Source organism: Lissotriton vulgaris, chromosome 6 (assembly GCF_964263255.1).
Source record: "Lissotriton vulgaris chromosome 6, aLisVul1.2, whole genome shotgun sequence".
Lineage (NCBI taxonomy): Eukaryota > Metazoa > Chordata > Amphibia > Caudata > Salamandridae > Lissotriton > Lissotriton vulgaris.
Window position 1 is genome coordinate 1,841,593,760 of NC_141694.1, and position 19,890 is coordinate 1,841,613,649.

Below are 19,890 nucleotides of genomic sequence, written 5' to 3' on the forward strand. Positions count from 1 at the left end.
CTAATCACGCCTCTCACAACTCTAATCTTGTGATAGTCTGCATCAACAGTGAACGTCGGAGGCAACAGATTTGCGATATAACATGAGCCCACAAAGTCGGAGGGCAACCATGTATACGCACGGTCATGGCAGACAAAATATGTACCCTTGGCAGCCAGAAACACAGGGGATGAGGGCATCGGCAGGATAAGTCTCGGAGCAAGCACTCTCTCTAAGACGAATTTTTGATCTCCGACCACGACCCAATAGGCAGAAGTTACCAAGGTGGGGTACGACCCATATCGGAGGCGAGCTCCTAAGCTGCTTTCCACCAGTGAGCGCACTATACTCAGCCTCACTCAGATCCCTATAGGCTCGCACCTCTTCCTCTGGGATGAGCGACGGCTCATAGATATCCCTATCTAGATCAGCGATCGCTATAGCCAAAGGCTTATGGTACGGGCCAGGACCGAAATGTGGAGAACGTGGCTCTCGATTGGGGTAGGAATCTAGTGCACTTCAAAACATTGTTTGAAATGCTCGAGCTGAACCCTGGGAACTATAAGGAAGAACCAGATATGGAATTCCCTTATCCGTGGTATGTGGCATTAACCCGCACACCCAACAATTTGTAGTATTGACCACTAACTGATGCTGATGAAGGAGCTGAATAAAGGAATTATTTCTGAATTCCGCACGTCTAGCCTGTTCGTGTTCGGGTAAGATATGAAAAGAATGAGGGGATACAGTGGAGGTAGTTTTAGGTTCAGAAGTAGGAGTAGGTATAGCGGAAGGTAAGAAGTACGACATCAGGTAAGACACCCCACCCGCCGATAATGAAGAAACAATCAGAAACAGTAGGAACACCTGAAACATAAAACATTTGGTACGAATGATCTGCTGTAGTTTGAATCTTTGCGCCTGAGCTTCTTCCATGTCCAACAGCTTTGAAAACATCATCCCCTAAAACCGTCCGCAACGTTTCTTGACGCACTTCGTTCCGTGTAGCAGTAGTCAATCCCTAGGAGTTCCCAGGAATCGACGGTCTTTGACCTAGCGCCAAGACCTACTAACCGGAAGGAAGTACACGCGCGGCCCTACGGTACACCTGGATGCAAAGGTATCTTATTTACAAATATATATATAAGAGTCTCTCAGCTGTGGAAGTAAAAACACATAAATGGAACGAAACTTCAATGTTTACAAAAATAATCACAGTTATACGGGCGTCTTAGACTGATCGTGGCAAACGGGATAATGTAGATGTCAAGGGGCAAAGCAAAATCTTTATTAGTCTCTAGTGCTGGATCGCAAAAAGTATCGAGTTTTCCCAGGACGTGTCTGTTCATCAAACAATGGATCCAGCAAGGGGACAGAGTTCTGTTGATCAGTCGATTGTTCAGATCTTGAGTCTTGTGATGGCAAGTGTTCAACAATGTCCTTCTGCTGCACTGAGGATTCTCCGACAGGCTGTGCGTCACTAAAGGGTACAAATGTCTGGGTTTTCTCTGTTTCAGACGAAGCAATGCCTTTCCTCACCCACGAGTCCGCTGGTAAAGGTATTGGTACCTTTTTCGTATGGGTGGCATGCACCCAGTGTTTACGCCCTTCCAAACGGACAGCGGTTCTTGTGGCGAGGAGAACTTGATAGGGTCCAGTAAACCGGGGTTCCAGACTCCTCTTGCGAGCGAAGTTTCGGGTAACCACCCAGTCTCCTGGCTGGAGCTGGTGGCCTGGACCCTCCGTCTGCGTCGGCAGTGCTTCGTGAACCTGTTGGTGAATTAACCTCAGTTTAGCAGTCAGATCATGAAGATAATCAATCAACATTGGGTACTCAAGATCAGAAAACACACTTGGTCTAGGGACCCCCCAAACATTCGCAGGACGGCCGAACACTATTTCATAGGGACTGAGCCCTACTCGGGAGTGTACTGTCGCCCTTGTTGATAACAAAGCTAAAGGCAAAGCGTCAGGCCACGGAAGACCAGTCGTAGCCTGAATCTTAGCCAGTTTGAGTTTAAGGGTGCCATTATACCCTTCAACCAAACCTGCTGACTGGGGATGATTGGCGCTATGGAATTTTTGATTAATTCCAAGGCCCTTACACACACTCTTCATCACGCTCCCCACAAACTCACTGCCGTTATCAGACCATACAATTCGGGGCATTCCATACTGGGGAAAGTATTCCTTCAGCAGGATTTTCGCAGTAGACAGGGCTGTATTGTCTTTAAGAGGATAGGCTTCGATCCATTGGGAGAATGCGCAAACTACAACTAAAACGTATTTCAGGTTATTGCATCGCTCCATATGGATGAAGTCTAGCTGGATCACTTCAAAAGGGTATGAAGGGGGAGCGAAATGGCCAGGAGGTGTAGGGGTTCCCTTACCAGGATTGTACAGCATACACACCATACAATTCTTCACCAATCTCTCAGCACACTTCGTAATACCATCATTCTTCCACACAGGGGACAACAACTTACAAATACCTTTCGCACTAATATGTGCTAACCCGTGTGCCATCGTCACAACAGCCAGCACATATGCATCTGGCAACATCCATCTCTTGTGCTCTGACAAATCGATCCAGCACCCATTTGCATCCAACTTTCCCGTACTCTCTTCCCACTTCGTCTTTTCAGTATCAGTGGCCTCATTCTGTATCGCTTTCACACTCTCGATGGTATCCTCACACACACTTGTCTCTGTAGGCCACCTAACCGAACTTGTCACATACATTCTGGTGCTAAGGTTCCGGGCAGTCTCCTTAGCCGTCTCATCTGCAAACGCATTACCACGACCAACATCATCCATCACCTTACGATGCGCACTACATTTAACAATCGCTACCTGTTTAGGCAACGTAAGTGCATCCAAAAGATCATTCACAAGCTGTCCATGCTGAATCTTCGTACCATGCGACGTCATAAAACCTCTCTCTCTCCACAATCGTCCAAAGCTATGAGCGACGCCAAAGGCATATTGGCTGTCGGTAAACACATTCACTCGTTTCCCTTTCGCCAACACACACGCTCTAGTTAACGCAATAAGCTCTGCAGCCTGGGCAGAGTTCTGATTCAATCTCGCAGTTTCCACAACAGTGTTCAACGTCACCACAGCATACGCAGTAGTCACATCACCATTCGGCAATTTAAAACATGATCCATCCACATACAAAGTTCCATCGGGATCTTCCAAAGGAGTGTTTTTAAGGTCCACCCGGCCTTTGGTTTCCTCCTCAGTCCTCAAGTAGCAGTCATGCGCTGCTACTTCATCTGACTCTGCACTAATTGGCAATAAGGTCGCCGGGTTTAGGACATTACAACGTTTTATCTGAATATGGCTTGCCAACAGCGTCAATTCGTACCCAGACAACCTCGCACTCGTCAAGTGCTGAGTTTTCGTACGATTCAAAAGAGTATCAACTGCATGTGGCACCATTACCGTAAGCATATTATCCATGACCAATCCTGCTGATTGTCGGATGGACACCGCAGCAGCCGCAGTTGCTCTCAAACAACTCGGCAATGCTCTAGCTACCGGATCCAAGGTCGAGGAAAAATATGCACATGGACGCTGCTTACCACCAAAAGGTTGCGTCAAAACACTCAACGCACAACCTTCTCTCTCGTGAACGTATAGTGTAAATGGCTTACTGTAGTCAGGGGTACCTAACACAGGAGCCGAACACAACGCGTCACGTAGTTCAGAAAAACTTTTCTGACATTCTTCTGTCCATGGTAAAGGAGTCGAAACATCCTTGCACGTAAGGGCCACCAACGGTTTCGCTAACAAAGAAAAATTTGGAATCCATTGTCTGCAGTATGACGTGATACCTAAAAAGGCACGCACATCTCTTTGGGTTACTGGCACAGATATACGCGCAATAGCTGCAATTCTCTCTGGGGTCAACCTTCTTCCCTCCTTTGACAATAAGTGACCTAGATAGGTTACTTCTTGACAACAATATTGAAGTTTAGAAGGTGACACCTTGTGATGTAAGTCACAGAGATGTTGCAACAACGATACCGTGGCAAGTTTGCAAATGTCTTGAGTATCTGCGGCCACCAGTAAGTCGTCGACGTATCGAATTAAGGCTGCGCCAGCCGGCAACACAAATGCATCTAGTTGGCCCTTCAAGGCTTGGCTGTATATGGATGGACTTTCACAGTAGCCCTGAGGAGCACGCTTAAACCGGAAGCTACGACCACCAAGAGAGAATCCGAAAAGGTCTCTGCTTTCCTCAGCAATCGGAATGCTGAAGAACGCATTCTTCAGATCGATCACTGAAAACCAGGATGCCGAAGCTGGGATCAGAGTCAGTAGCGCCGTGATGTCAGGCACAACAGGGAACTGAGGAATCACAATTTTATTTACCTCCCGTAAATCGATGACAAAACGATAAACAGGTGGTTTCGAAGGATCAGTACGTTTCAAAATAGGCAACACAGGACTGTTGCACACGTTTCCCCGAGTCTCCTCAATAACATCTTTCTCGATCAAATCATAGATAATAGCTAACAATGCTCGCTCACCATCAAGGGAAATACGATACTGGGGAATACGTGGCAGTCGCACATTAGATTTTACGTGAACAACATACGGAGAGATGTCAAGCAGGCCTACGTCATTAGGACCCGTTGCCCACAAAGATGCAGGAAGAGAACTCAATTCCGGTGGAAGCTTATCAAGAGACAAATACATTGGAGAGACAACTTTCTCACCCAACGTAAGCTTTACTCCCGCAGGAGAACAGTACAAAGTCGCATACAAACGTTTCAGCAAATCCAGGCCCAAGAGATTTTCACCACAGCCAGTGGTCAAAATCAACGGGGCTTTGAGCTCACGAGGCCCAATTGTAAGTGGCAAAGGGCACGAAACCGGATTGCTAACAGGGGCGCCAGAGAATCCAACGGAAACATTTGTTAAGCCAGACAAAGGTGCGCCAGGGAGTTTCGAATGCATGATGGAACTTTTCGCTGCACCAGTGTCCAACAAAAAAGGCTCAACGACGCCTGAGGTGGCAACTGCGACGTAAGGCCCTCTCTGATCAACCGGAACTGATACTACTCCCTCTCCTTGTCTATGGCTGTCCTAGTAATTACCGTCGTCAGTATCCTGATTGACGTAATAATCATCCACATTATACTGAGCTGATCGGCCTTGCGACGATCCGCGCTGATCAAAACAATTATTGGAATCAGAAGTATTAGTGAAACGATCATTCTGAGCACCGCGACCCCTACCACGTGAGGTCTGTTGAGAACCACCACGACCTACTCTAGACGAATTAACACTATTACGTTCGTTTAGAACTGGACAATCAAATTTTAAATGACCCTCATTCCTACAATAGGCACACTGATTGTACCCCAACGAAGATCTCTGCGAAGAGGAATCATTCCGTGATTGCGACCTATTTGACTGAGATTGTGATCTGTTCCGCTGTTGCGAGTCATTCTGATTCGAACGCGGAGGATACGCCTGTTGTAACAATACTTTAGTTTTGAGCTCCTTCGTTTTCTTTTCCACACGATCGTTCTCCTCTTTCTCCCTATTCTCATAATATTGGGCCGTAGCCAATATTTGAGCAGAAGTAGAAAACAGCCCACGCACTTTCTGAATTGCGCAATTTGTTGCTTAAGTCAGGCAGTAAATTTGAAACAAACTTATCCACAAACAATCGCTGACCTCCTTCAGTACCCATGTCTTGACCGCTATGGTCGATAAAAGCCTCCTCGAATCTCGTAAAGAAATCAGAGACGCTCTCATCCTTCTTCTGCTTGCAAGCGGACAGTTTGTCCCAATTTACCTTCATAGCTGGCATAAGCGTTTTCATAAGAGTAATAATTCTCTGAGGCAAAGCCGTAATTAATCGATCAGGCTTGGCCCCACCAACTTGCAAAGCGTCAGCAGCCCGCAATGCATTCCAGTCACCGCCCAGTTCTCCCGCATGGTCTTCCTGTCGAATCTTAGCCCACACCGGTTGCGGTACGACATTGCCAAACAGCATATCGATATCAGCAAGATTCATTATCGTAGCATCTACGAGCTGCGATAACTCTTTATAATACCCTGCAGGATTTTTGCGAGGGTCAGGCAAAGACTGCTTTACCTGCAAAACTTCCGAACGTTTCCACGGGAGGTGTATCCACACTCTCTGGAAATATGGCGGAACAATGGGATTAGCATTAGGATCGCCAGGCATCCACACCGGTGGAACTTCGCGCATGGGATACTGACCAGACGCATCTAGCTGCCTTTCAACATCCTCAACGAACAATGCTTGAGGTATCGGAGAAGGACGGAGGGCCAATAATTGCTCGATGGCACGCCGAACATTAGTACCCACTATCATTCCACTCGAAAACTGAAGCTGTAAGTTGTTCAAGGCAGTTAACACATCGTCCGATGCATCTGCCGATATTTGATCGTGCAAAACCTTGCACATTTCCTCAAAAACATATCTTTGTGTTGGTATATTGAATTGACTAAACGTATTCAACACTATACGTGGAGGATTTCTATAGGGATGCAACATCCACGACATTGCCATATTGTACAACGCAGCGCGTTCCCTATTACCAGGAAGCTGACTACGTCTTTGTGGACCGTCCGAACCAGCGGACTCAAGAATAGGTCCAAGAGAATTAGCAAAGTTTGCCGCCATTGAAGGGGTACGACGTCGAGTAGTTGGAGAAGTATACGATAGAGTAGTAACAAGAGAAGAAGTAGGAACAGAAGAAACAGTAGGAGTAAGTAGAACAGGAGCAGTAGCGGGAGCAGGAGTATGTGGAAGTACAAGCGGAGGAGCAGTAGGGACAGAAATAGGCAAGGGAGCAGGAACAGTCGGAAGAACAGGTTGAGGAGCAGGCACAGGAGGAATCGCAGGAGCTGCGGTATTCTGTGCGTACGGAGGTGGTGACTTCATAAGATACGACATTAAAGAATCCTCAACTAATTCTTCCTTCTTATCCGACTCCGTTGGCAAAGCAGGATAACATTTATCTATAGTCATACGCTGAAGCCTATCGAAAACTTCCTTTTCCTTATCCTCCTTATCACGCTGAAACTGCTCTGCTTTCTTTACAATGGTAGCAACACCATCTTTCTGATTACGTTTTGTCTGTCTGATCTCTTTCTGTCTGGCTTCTTTGCGCCACAACCGAAAGGCATCAAACATGGCCGGCCTTGATTTTTTCTTAAATAAGTTAGCCTCAAGGTTATCTAAAATCGGGGTCTCAAAACTGCCATGAGGTGGCCAACTAAGGACACCATCTTTTTTGGTGTAACGAATCCAATATTCATTAAAGGTAATCGGACCTAACCCATGCTTGCTATATAGCTCATAAGTTGGAGTTCCAACCGGAGGTATCGGACACGAGTCCTCCAGTCGGGAATCCGTACCACAACGTCTGAAACAACTAAACAAAGTACTACGACCAGGCATCTTGCACACTAGCCGAGTTTCACAAACGTCAAGGGTTACGGGATTTACCAAGTCCCTGCAAAGAGCAAAAACCCTTGGTTTTTGGCGACTGCAATCGTCAAATATTACAACAAAGGACCAAGTACTAAGAGCCACAATTGCAATGGAACCATGCAACAACTAAGCACCCACAACTAAGGACTCTGGGAGCGACCCACAAATACTTAACTCAAAGATCGATGGCGTCACCAGGAAGGCCCGTCAATCGTCTCGCTGTACCAAGGTCTACGCCAGGCGCCAAAACAGGTCTACAGTCAGGGCAGCAGTCCGTCGCAGCCGTCAGGAGGCGGGAATCTTCGCGGGAAAAGTCGTCGGGCCACTTATTTCGACAACAGGATCGATGAAGCGGGGTGCACCTTCCCTCGGAGATTTCACACGAAGTTCCTCACGATCGTCGGGCTTGGACCGGTACCACTGATGCAGCCCCACGTTGGGCGCCAACTGAAGGACTGGGTTTTTATTACTACCCAGCGGTGCCAGGGGACAACACCTGAAACCTTCGTGGGTTACCTGTTCCGGCGTACAAATAACAGAGACACGGGACACTTCCTTCGGCGTCAAAGATTCGAGGTTTATTACTGCAGGGAACACAGAAGTCACGAGAAGTACATAACGTAGGTTCACGTAGCCTGATTCAATTTGCTACTGTGGATCGCTCCTTTTATACAGTTTTCACCCATAGGTTAACATGGTGCACAAAGGTTTACAACTTAGTTCCCATAATTAACCCCAAGAGGGGTCGCTTTGATACATTCAAGGTCCGGAACATAAGTACGAAACATTTGGTGGTTCCCAACTGTAAAAACCCATGTTCCCACCATTAGTACATTCCAATCGGCAATAAACAGATCGAAGAAGGGGCAAGGACAGGTGCAGAGGAAGGCAGAAACAGTGGGGAGATCGGAAAGGGTGTGAAAAGGGTGGTGTCGGGAAACACGAGCTGCAGGCATCAAAGGGACGTGCCTAATGAGATGCACGGCTAAGACAATAGACCGGCACGGCAAGATGAGCCTCGAGCGGGGCCATCTGCCTTACAGTATCATCCCCCTCATCATAAAGACTCTCTCAAAGAAAACGTGTCTTCCGCAAGAGTCTTGGGAATCCCAGGGTCGCGAAGCGGACAGCGTCCGTTCGCTGGCTACTTGAGGGCAAGAAACAAAATGGATGCCATATCTAAGATGGAACCCGTGGGCTCGGAATAAGAAACCCACGAAACAAACGAACGGTTTAGATTAGCGCAGCGAAACTACGCACACCCACTAAACTCGTCATTTGCGGTTCATAGATACCAGACTCGACCATATTCGTACGAGTCAGAAACATCACTTACAATCGTCACGGAACCTCAGTCCCGCGGCTTGCCTGCCTCCGGAGGTCCCCGCGTCCCTGAAGCAAGGAGAGCACCAGTGCCCGTGATTATGGTGAGGGGACGGCGAGGTTTGGGCTGGTGACCGACGGAGATCAGCGATTGCGGCGCCGCAGGTGACCCCTGGGCAGTCGCAGGGATCTTGGGGTCTGTGGAGTGAGGGTCCGGCCGGGAGATAGAGGCCCGGACGGAGTTGCTGATCTTCCCCCTGCCCCACCAAATTGCAGACTGCACGGAGCGGTAGAGGCGGGGGCTTCGCCCGTCGGCTGTGGCTGACGCTCCGGCTGGGGGCTTGGGAGTGCCTTCGGTGACCCGGGCTCGAGCTGCTGAGGATAGCGGAAGGTTGGCTAAGTCGGGCCGGCCCCGTAAAGTATCCAGGAGAGGTCTTGACAGTGGGCCTCTCGATTGCGGGTCGGACGACCCCTGCTCCCAGGGCTGCTGACACAGTGACCACTTGCATCGGAGGTGAGAGGCGAGACTGGGCGCGCGCTTCCCCCGCCATTTTGCTCCTTCGCGCAGAGCGGCCTGAACGCTCCAGCCCTTAGGTGATCCGGCTTCTGGAGGCTTGGGACCTAGACACGGCCCCCCGCCTTACTGTGTACTGCTGCCTGGGGGGGCCCGAACACTACCTGCGGGAAATTGCTGCTGGCGGGCCGCTGAGCGACAAGGGAGAACGCAGGGCAGCAACACCATTGGTCACCATTTTGGGACTGCGGCCCGGGGCGGCCTAGGGGCCTAGAGGTACTGGACATTCAACGCGGATGGCAGAGCAGCGGGCGCCATTTCCCGATCAGCGCGCAGGGGGCGGCTGCGCGTGCAGGGTAGCGAGGCCTGTCCCTTTGCGACCCGGCGGGCGCCCCTCTGTTCTATTCACATCTGGTGGCACAAGAGTAGCTGAAGTTGGTGCAGACCCTGTCAGTGAATGCAGGACATTGACTGGGAGCTCGAAGCAGAGGTAGCCGCCATTTCCCTCCGAGCAGAAGCGTGAGTAACCAACGAGGGGGGAAGCGTGCTGCCTTGGGGGGACACTGTGAACTTTGTGGTGGATGACGTGGGGTGAGGCGAGTGGCATCTGAGAGATGCTGGGGGCCTGGTGGGGTTTTTGGGGAGCGGACACCCTCACTGCACTGAACAGCGCTGCACCCCGCGTGACTGGCACCATTGGCTTGGGAACTACGGGACCTGTGGAACTGCCCTCGGTTGGACGACTGTGTGGGGGTGCTCATCCCCCTGAACTGCAGCGGTGAGCCCGGGTGTTATAGAGAGGAAGAAATTTGAAGGGCAGGTCCTTTGGCTGCTGCTCTGCCCATCTGTGCTTCCATCTTTGGACTCTGATCATAGCCATGCTTTGGGGCCTATAGGCTTTGCCCCTGCTGCAGCCCTGGGCTAATGCGTTAGAGAAGCAGGTGTTGGTACATTGAAGGGCCAATGGAGGCGGACGGATCAGCTGCTGGTGTTTCTGTTGGGGGGCCCTGTTGGGAATGCTATCCGGTGATTGCCCCTGGGACCTTTGTGTCATTATCTGTTCGTGGACAGCGGGGGGACAACTGCTCTGCACTGCACGTGCCGCCTAGCACTGGAACGGGGCCACGGACTGCAGGCACCTTTGGAACCAAGGTGGGGAAGCCTTTGTTGCGACACGCCTTTTACGTGGTCTTGGGGCGCCCAGGTCAGCCCTCGCCACCACAGCACGCTGAACACTGTACGGGGACATGCAGCGAGTTAGGAGTGGCATCCTGGGAAGCTGATTTTGGACCACAGGACTGGCCTTGCTGCAGGGTCACCTTCAAGGGACAGCTTGATTAGGTTCTTGTGAGATGACATCCTGAGGCTCTCCCTGCCGGTGCTGACCGTGACGCTCCGGAAAGTTGGCGACACTCACACTGAGGCTGGACTGCACGAGCTACTGCAGGAGGCCGGGCAGACACACAGGCTATCGCACAGATCCTAACTGACCATCGACAGTGGCGTTTTGGAGGCTGCTTAACTCGCAACAGTGACGCGCACTAACAGAGGCAAGGATGCCCCGGTACCGGCTTCCAAGGATACCACGGTGATGGAGCTGTGGGGAAAGACGGGGTCTTCTGCCTCAGTGGGAGTGACTCCGCAGGCTGGGGGAGACTCGCCCCCGGTGACACAGGCATTCATGGCATCCTTCATGTCCGAATTGAAAACCGAAATTGGCTCTTTGCTCACTGAAGTACACTCCTGCGTTCAAGAACTTCGGAAAGAGGTCACGGACCTGGGCGAGAGAGTGGATGGCCTGGAAATGACGGTGGATGCCCACACAGAAGATCAAGAGCAACTGTGGCAGCGTCTGGCCACCCTGGAAGATCAACATATTGAGTTGCAGATGAAGCAAGAAGATTTGGAAAACCGCAGCCACCGGAACAACCTCCGCCGAAGGGAAAGACATCATGACGTATGTGGCACAGTTGATTCACGAGGTCTGGGGGGATGACGATGCCTCCCCGCCGGCTTTGGACGGGCTCACCGTGTTTCCGGGCCCGCGGGTCGGCAGGGTCTCCTCCCAGACATATTAACCAGAGTTCACTTCTTCACAGAAAAAGAAGCTATTCTTCGGGCGGCGAGAGCCAAGCAGAATCTCACCTATGATGGGCATAAGATACAGACCTTCCAAGACCTCACGCCTAACACCTTACGGTGCCGTCGCGCCTTCAAGCCTGTGACAGACAAGTTACGGAGCCTGGACATCTCCTATCAATGGGGCCATCCCTTCGCCCTTATCTTCGTCTGGGGTCAAAACGAAGAGTGGTAAGATCCTGCCACGAAGCGGCTCAACTACTTTGACTTCCAACATCACGCTCTGCCAGCCCCACCCGTCCCCCACCTCCCGCAAGAATACCTGCCAAGCCATCCTGGTCCATGGTCCACTGTGCGTAGGCACAGACGCTCCCCGCCTCTGGATGCCCAAACAGCTTCACAGGCTAAGAAAGACATTATTGACCATATCAAGTCCTTGGAAGGGGATCAATCAGAAGTGCGCTCGGGCCCTCCTACCCCTTGATAGGCAGCTTCAGGGCCTGTACTGAAATCTAAAGTGGACCTTGGGAGATATGGCTCCCACTTGGTAGATCCCACTGTTCATTGCTGCGTTCTGGGCGTCACCCCAGCTACTGCCCTGCAATATAGCGGGGGCCGGAGCCCCCCGCCTGACTGAACTTGAGAGCAGCGAAAGACCTACTCCCATCTGTTCCTCAGAGAGTGACGTCTCTGGGCTCCCCAAACCCGAGGGTGTAGGCTGACCCACGACAGTAGCAGGACATTATGGCCCGGTTAGCCAATGTTGGTTGTTCTCTTCCTCCTCTTCTTCTTTTTCTTCTTTCCACTTGGCTGCTTCTTTCCTCCTTCTTATAGCTGTCACTCGGGTGGGGCGAGCGGGAGGCAACAAGGTTATGGTGGATCTATATCCGTGGAAAGGACCTGCACCTGAGACCTCCTTTTTGGTTCCTGGTATGCATGCGTGCCGGTGTGATGGCCTGATTGGTGAATGAAAATACCCATGACTTTACCTGACCCCTTAAAGGTAATATCCCTTAATGTCAAGGGGCTTAACTCCCCTAACAAGAGACAGCAATTGTGGCGCTATTTATTGCAACGCAGCCCAGACATCATTTTCCTTCAAGAAACCCACCTGTTAAAGGTGGACACACTTCGCATGGTGCACCCTAAATATCCTCTCCAATTTTGGGCCACAGCTAACACCAAAACAGCAGGGGTGGCCATTTTATGCAGAAAAGCATCTGGCAGGGGGTAGCGACAGTCTTCCGCAGCTCAGAAGGACGTTTCATCCGGGCGGGAGTGGAGATTGGGAGACGCTCCCTCACATTGTGTAATGTCTACGCGCCAAATCAGTTGCAGGACTCCTACCTCCGAACCTTATTGCGGGAACAAGTGCCACAGGGCGATACCTCTCTGATCCGGGGGGGTGATTTTAACCTGGTATGGGATCCAAGGCTGGACCTTAGTGACGCCTCCTCGAATGGGTCCGGATCCATGTCCTCTGCTCTCCGGAAGCAGATAGCGGATTTGGGCCTGATAGATTCTTGGTGATATCATTCCCCTGAAGTGCGGGAGTACTCGTACTATTTGCATGTCCATCGCTCATATTCGCATATAGATTATTTGTTTGTATCCCACACCCTTATAGGGGAAACGGTAGCAGCATCTCTATCTGAAATCTCTGATCATGCCCATGTCGAACTTCTCATGCAGGACTCGGCCACTTGCCCCACTCGTATACCGCGGTGGCGCCTGCCACCGCACGTCCTGCGGGACCCGACCAATGTGGAAAAACTACGGACTACCATTGACTCTTATTTCGCAAGCAATGATCAGCCTGACACCCCATTTCCGGTGGTGTGGGATGCCTTTAAGGCAACGATCCGCGGCCACATCACGTCGCTAGTGTTCGCACGGGCACAGGAAGCCCGTCGCTTGGAGGATGGTCTCTCCAAAGACATTAAGAGGCTGGAGAGGCAGGATCAGGAGCGTCTGACACTTACATGTCGGCGGAAGCTTGCGAATCTCCGGGTTCAGCTTCGGTCCCTGCGCACTAACAAGGCTGAGCGGACCTTGCTCGCCCTCAAACAATGGTATTTCGAAGGGGGGGATAAAGTGGGCAGATTACTGGCGAAACGTCTGAGGGTGAGAGCAGCGAAGGCCCACATAGCGAACAATCAGTTGCAGGAGGGAGGATAGGCCACCACGGAGCGAGCTAAGTGTGAGGCTTTTAGTTCCTATTACGCTACTCTCTACACTGCAAACGTGCCCTCCCAAACGCATATTGATGAAGTCCTAAATGCCAACAGCTGGACGGCCCCCTTCTGGCAGAGGAGCTGACGGCAGCATTGAGAGACCTCCCCCTAGGGAAAACGTCAGGCCCAGATGGCCTGCCGTTGGCCTTCTATCGCATGTTCATAGCACAACTTCACCATACTTACTATGGTTATACAACTCCTTCTTGGACACGGGCGGACCATTGGCCGATATGAGAATGGCAGAAATAGCCCTAATTCCCAAGCCAGGAAAAGATCCCACATTGTGTGCGTCTTACCGCCCCATAGCGCTGCTCAACACGGACCTCAACATTTACACCAAAATGCTGGTTAGGCGCCTGGAGCCGCACATGCCTGGTCTTGTGGGGCCTGATCAGGTTGGCTTAATTCGCAATAGGCAAGGGGCCGACAATGTGTGTAGAATTGCACACCTGGTAGGGAAAGCTCACCATTGGAATATACCGGCCTGCCTTCTGTCGCTTGACGAGGAGAAGGCGTTTGACCGGGTCGACTGGAGCTTTCTCCGTGTGGTGTTGCATTAGATTGGTTTGGGGCCTAATCTGATTTCTATGATCAAGGCCCCCTACCACTCGCCACAAGCGAGGGTTCGGGTAAACGGGAAGCTCACAGACTCCTTTTTTATACATAGGGGTACGCGACAGGGTTGCCCCCTATCCCCTCTGCTATTTGCCCTGGTGGTAGAACCTCTAGCGGAACTGATCAGACAGGGCGCAGACATTCACGGCCTCGCCTTTGGGGGCCACCAGAACAAGGTGGCGTTATTTGCAGATGATCTTATCCTCACGCTTTCGCGCCCACACACGTCTCTTCCGGCACTTCACGCACTGTTGCAATCCTTCGAGAACACCTCGGGCCTTAAAATTAATCATGGTAAATCTTGGGCTTTGAACCCTACGATTCCAAAAGAAGAGATACCGGCTTTAAAGAAGCTGGCTCCATACCAATGGGCCTCGGATCCTATCCAATACCTGGGGCTACTATTGACTCCTTCATTAGACACGTGGAGACAGGTAAACTGGCGGGAATGTATAAACACCGTCCTGGAGGATCTACGACGGTGGAAATCCCTAACTATCTCTTGGCTGGGCAGGCTTAATGCCGTCAAAATGTTGATACTCCCTAAAATCTTATACTTATTCCAGTGCCTACCCACCCCTATACCGCAACACCAGATACAGGGTCTCCAAAAGGACATCACTAAATTTATATGGGGTGGGCGTAGACCGTGTTTCTCTCATAAAATTCCCATGCTGCCGAGGGACAGGGGGGGTTGGCACGTCTCAATCTTCTGGACTACTATTGGGCCTCGCACCTCCGCTTTGTCCCGGAATGGACAACCACTGAAAGCGAGAAGTTGTGGTTTCATATGGACCAGATGGTGACGGGACGTACCATCTGGGACCTTACGTGGCTTCATCGCGCAGCGCGTTCTCGTAGTGCTTATATGGCGGTGCCCACTAGGACAGTCCTAGATATATGGGATAAGATAGCTGTGCAAAAGGGGCTGACAATATTTCCCTCCCCGCACACTCCCATTGCCCGCAACCCATTATTCCCTCCCGCCTTTCACTCCCAGGCATTTCCCAAATGGCTACAGGGGGATTGTAGAGTGATTAGTGATTTGTTTGAGGGCGGCACCCTTAGGACATTTGCCCAGTGTAGGGAAGACTTCTGTCTTCCAATCGGAGCGGGATTACAGTGCGCTCAGCTGCGCCACTGGGTATCTTCGCCAGAAATGCAGCAGGTGGCCGTTCGGCCATTCACCCCCTTTGAGCGACTGGTCCGTTCATTTGATGACTCGAAAGGCCTTATATCGCGGACATATCAGATCTTGCAACATCCTCCGCAGCTGTCTACACATTCATATCAATGCCAATGGCAGCTGGTGTCGGATAAGGAAATCACGCCCGCTCAGTGGAATCGTCTGTGGCGAGACATACCTAGGGTACATCGGGGCATCCCTCAGAGGGAAAATGCGTACAAAATGAAGACCCAATGGTACTACATGCCCGTTCGTCTGCACAAAATGTTTCCCGCCACGTCCCCCTTGTGTTGGAGGTGTCTGACTGCATCTAGCGACTTCATTCACATCTGGCGGGGCTGCCCACTCTTGACACTGCTCTGGAAGGAAGTCCTTAGCCATATCAAAGAAGTACTGGGCTTCCCCTTGCCTGAATCTGCAGCCACGATCTTGCTAGGCCTTAAACCGGAGAACCTCAAAGCGACTGGACCATAGCACTGCACATGCTTGGGGCAGCTAAACAACTTATAGCGCTCTACTAGAAAAAAGCAGAGCCACCCCTAATTGCTGCCTGGTTCGTACGCTTGTGGCACGTACTCACTATGGAACTCCTCAAAGCACGACTACACACACTAGACACCCACTTCAATGCTATCTGGTGCCCGTTAGTGCAGTACCTCTGTAAAATAGAGCATTCACGCCATTTACCTTCTAAGCTTAGAGCGCTGCGACTATTAGAGAACGCCATACTCCCATCAGACCCAAGCAGACTCCTCACATAATTAGATCAGTCGCCCCTGCACCTCGTCTCAGCAAAGCGCCAGGAACTTTTTCCATCATGATTGCCACTATCACATGCCACATCCTGTCCACCCACTCACTCACCTGTACAGCTTATCTCTCTCCTCTTGACTCTCACCTTTTCTTTTTCTGATCTTTACCTCTGCCTTTACTCTTACTTACATTATCTGGGCCTCTAGCCAGCGTTCTGCATGTTACAACAGGTCCTGGAAATCCTCACAATAAGCTCATGTAACTATATGTAATAGAACTTGCGACCGGCCCAGCAAGGGTTGTAGGCAGTATGCTGTGTCTCTTCTTGCCTGAATACTGCGTCTCTCTACGCTGGGAGGTACTTGACAATAACGCGGCCAGCCCTAAGTGGGTTGTAGGCTTAACGCTGTGTTCATGTGGACCTATGTTCATTTTCTTTCTTTTTTGTTTTAAAATAAAACAGACTTTGAACAAAAAATACAAATATGTAGAAAGTTCAATTTGCAAAACAGTATACAACCCTCTCAAAAAGGCATAACAAAAATCATCACAGTGAAAACCCTCAGTGTTTCTCAGAGTGGGTGGCCAACACAGAAACCCTTGCTTACTATGGCAAGGCACAAGATAGCATTCAATAAAATGCCTGTTGATAGCCTGTAACAGAATTTAACAACATCCAGCCAACTGTTAAGGGCCTGCTGCCTTTAAAATATGTTTTTCATAATAAGAAAGCTAGCCCTACAACATTAGGTATAACTTTTGTGGAAGAGGTGTGGCGCAGTGGCCAGGGTGATTGACGCTGGACGCTGGGGATCACGGTTCGATCCCTGGCTCTGGTGGCAAGGGTCTGCCCAGCACCATGTGACTCTGGGCAATAGCTCGCTTAATCTTCCCGACGGACCCAGCACCTTGACACCTTCAGGTAATTGTTCGCGCTTTACAAATACTGGACATTTACTTTTCATAATAAGGATGTCAGACTTATGGCATCAGGCATACCTTTTCCCACTGCACCAATCACTCCTATAGCTTGTCACCATAACCACCGTAGGCCTGCTATACTGAGCTTAAGCTTTCCCAAAAGGCAGCCAACAGTCGTATAGTCATAAAAGTACAAAGGTATACAAAATTACAATTGGATAAGCAAGATAGTATCTATCCTAAGAGAGTCTAACAAGGGATCTCACATAGTAAATCATCTATATCCACGGCTTGTCACAGAGGGTACCAACACCAAACCCATTGCCTGTTAAAGTACTCTGTGAGATTCAATGGAACAAAATGCTTCTCCACAGGCTTTCATATAGCATAAAAACAATATCACCCTTAAATGGATCAATGTTACCATATAGTTCATAAAATAAATACCTTTGGCCTACTGCCTTCGTAGTAATATTTCATGATAATTAGATCGGGCCTTTAGCCATGATCTTTGGCTTAACACCATAACTCAGTGCTTCCCAAGCGTTTTAGAATTATCACCCACTTTTCAGAATGACAAACTTTCGCAACACCCCCTAGCTTTATTGGACATGACGCAGGTGATTCTTCAATGTAACTAAAGCATGGTGTGGCAGCGCACTCTCATTTACAGATACCACATATTCTATTGAAATGGTCACTGAACTGGTGCAGACATACAGCTTTATGGATAAAACTATGCTGAATACAATGATAATGTGTGGAAAATCAGGATACAGTGAAAATGTATCACTTGTGCAACACCAAGTTAAGTATCTTGACTTGTGTTGATCCTATTAATCTCTTTGCTCCCATCACACTTCAGATGTATAAAAATGTGTTCATTTTTGCTTTCCTAATTGCTCAATGCGTACAGTTCATTTACAGGTATGTACATTTTGTTGGGTTACAATAAATGGCATCCCACATTATTCCCTTCACACTCTCTGTACCCCAGCATTATTCACTTTCCTTTTCTTTCCCTGACTGCCCAAGTGAGAGGAGTTTGCAAACAGCAGTAATAAACAATAAGCAGCAATTTGTCAGGAGACACAGCCTGACTTTTAACCTCTGTCTTTGAAGTGCAGCAAACATGACAAGTTAAATACAGAGTTTAAAGGCCTCTTTATTTATTGCTTGGACTTTCACGCCCCTTTAATAGGTCACAACCCGCAGTTTGGGTAGCACTGCATAACCAATTCAGTCCTTCTGTATTGAGTACAAACTTTGCCACAAGTCAAAACGTACATTATAGCTACTTTTTTCAGTAGAGGCACAGAATGCTGGCCCAGTGATATCCTTTTTCTCAGGGGAACCAACATGTAGGTGAAGCTCCAGCCCCTCTCTCATCAGTGCTCTGAAAGCTCGTTTATGTTGATCACATAAAGTCTGTTGACAGCTGTGCTGTTAAACTAGGTCTCAACTGTCTGCTATAATGAATTAGAGTACATCATAACAGATTTGTGTAACATCCAGTGCTTTGTCACAAACAAGCTCTCTCTTCCAGTTCTTTATCAGTATCAACCTCTAAAGCTTACAGTACTTGTCACAAACTACATTTACAGCGTACAGTACCTTGTCACAAATAATCTCTTTAGCTTACAGTACTTTGTAACAAACAACCTCTGTAGCTTACAGTACTTTGTCACAAAGAATCCCTGTAGCTTATAGTACTTTGCCACATACAACCTCTGTAGCTTTCAGTACTTTGTCACAAAGAATCTCTATAGTTTAAAGTACTTTATTACAAATAACCTCTATAGCTTACAGTACTTTGTCACAAAGAATCTCTGTGTTTACAGTATTTTATCACAAGCAACCTCTGTAGCTTACAGTATTTTGTCACAAAGAATCTCTGTAGCTTACAGTACTTTGTCAAAAAGAATCTCTTTAGCGTTCAGTACTTTGTCACAAAGAATTTCTGTAGCTTATAGTACTTTGCCACATACAACCTCTGAAGCATTCAGTACTTTGTCACAAAGAATCCCTGTAGCTTATGGTACTTTGCCACATACAACCTCTGTAGCATTCAGTACTTTGTCACAAAGAATCTCTATAGCTTAAAGTACTTTATTACAAATAACCTCTATAGCTTACAGTACTTTGTCACAAAGAATCTCTGTAGCTTACAGTATTTTATCACAAGCAACCTCTGTAGCTTACAGTATTTTGTCACAAAGAATCTCTGTAGCTTTCAGTACTTTGTCACAAAGAATCTCTTTAGCGTTCAGTACTTTGTCACAAAGAATTTCTGTAGCTTATAGTACTTTGTCACAAAGAATCTCTGTAGCTTATAGTACTTTGCCAAACACAACCTCTGTAGCGTTCAGTACTTTGTCACAAAGAATCTCTGCAGCTTATAGGACTTTGCCACATACAACCTCTGTAGAATTCAGTACTTTGTCACAAAGAATCTCTGTAGCTTATAGTACTTTGTCGCAAAGAATCTCTGTACCTTATAGTACTTTGCCACATACAACCTCTGTAGCGTTCAGTACTTTGTCACAAAGAATCTCTGTAGCTTACAGTACTTTGTCACAAAGAATCTCCGTAGCTTACAGTACTTTGTCACAAAGAATCTCTGTAGCTTATAGTACTTTGCCACATACATCCTCTGTAGCGTTCAGTACTTTGTCACAAAGAATCTCTGTAGCTTATAGTACTTTGCCACATACATCCTCTGTAGCGTTCAGTACTTTGTCACAAACAACCTTTGTAGCTTACAGTACTTTGTCACAAAGAATCTCTGTAGCTTACA

General features: G+C 48.9%; 1 protein-coding gene across 1 annotated transcript in view; it reads right to left on the reverse strand.

The window, feature by feature from the left end:
- LOC147709613 (cGMP-dependent protein kinase 2-like) overlaps nucleotides 1-19,890 on the reverse strand; it is a 289,096-nt gene that overhangs the window by 34,765 nt on the left and 234,441 nt on the right. The gene's annotated exons all lie outside the window — the stretch shown is intronic.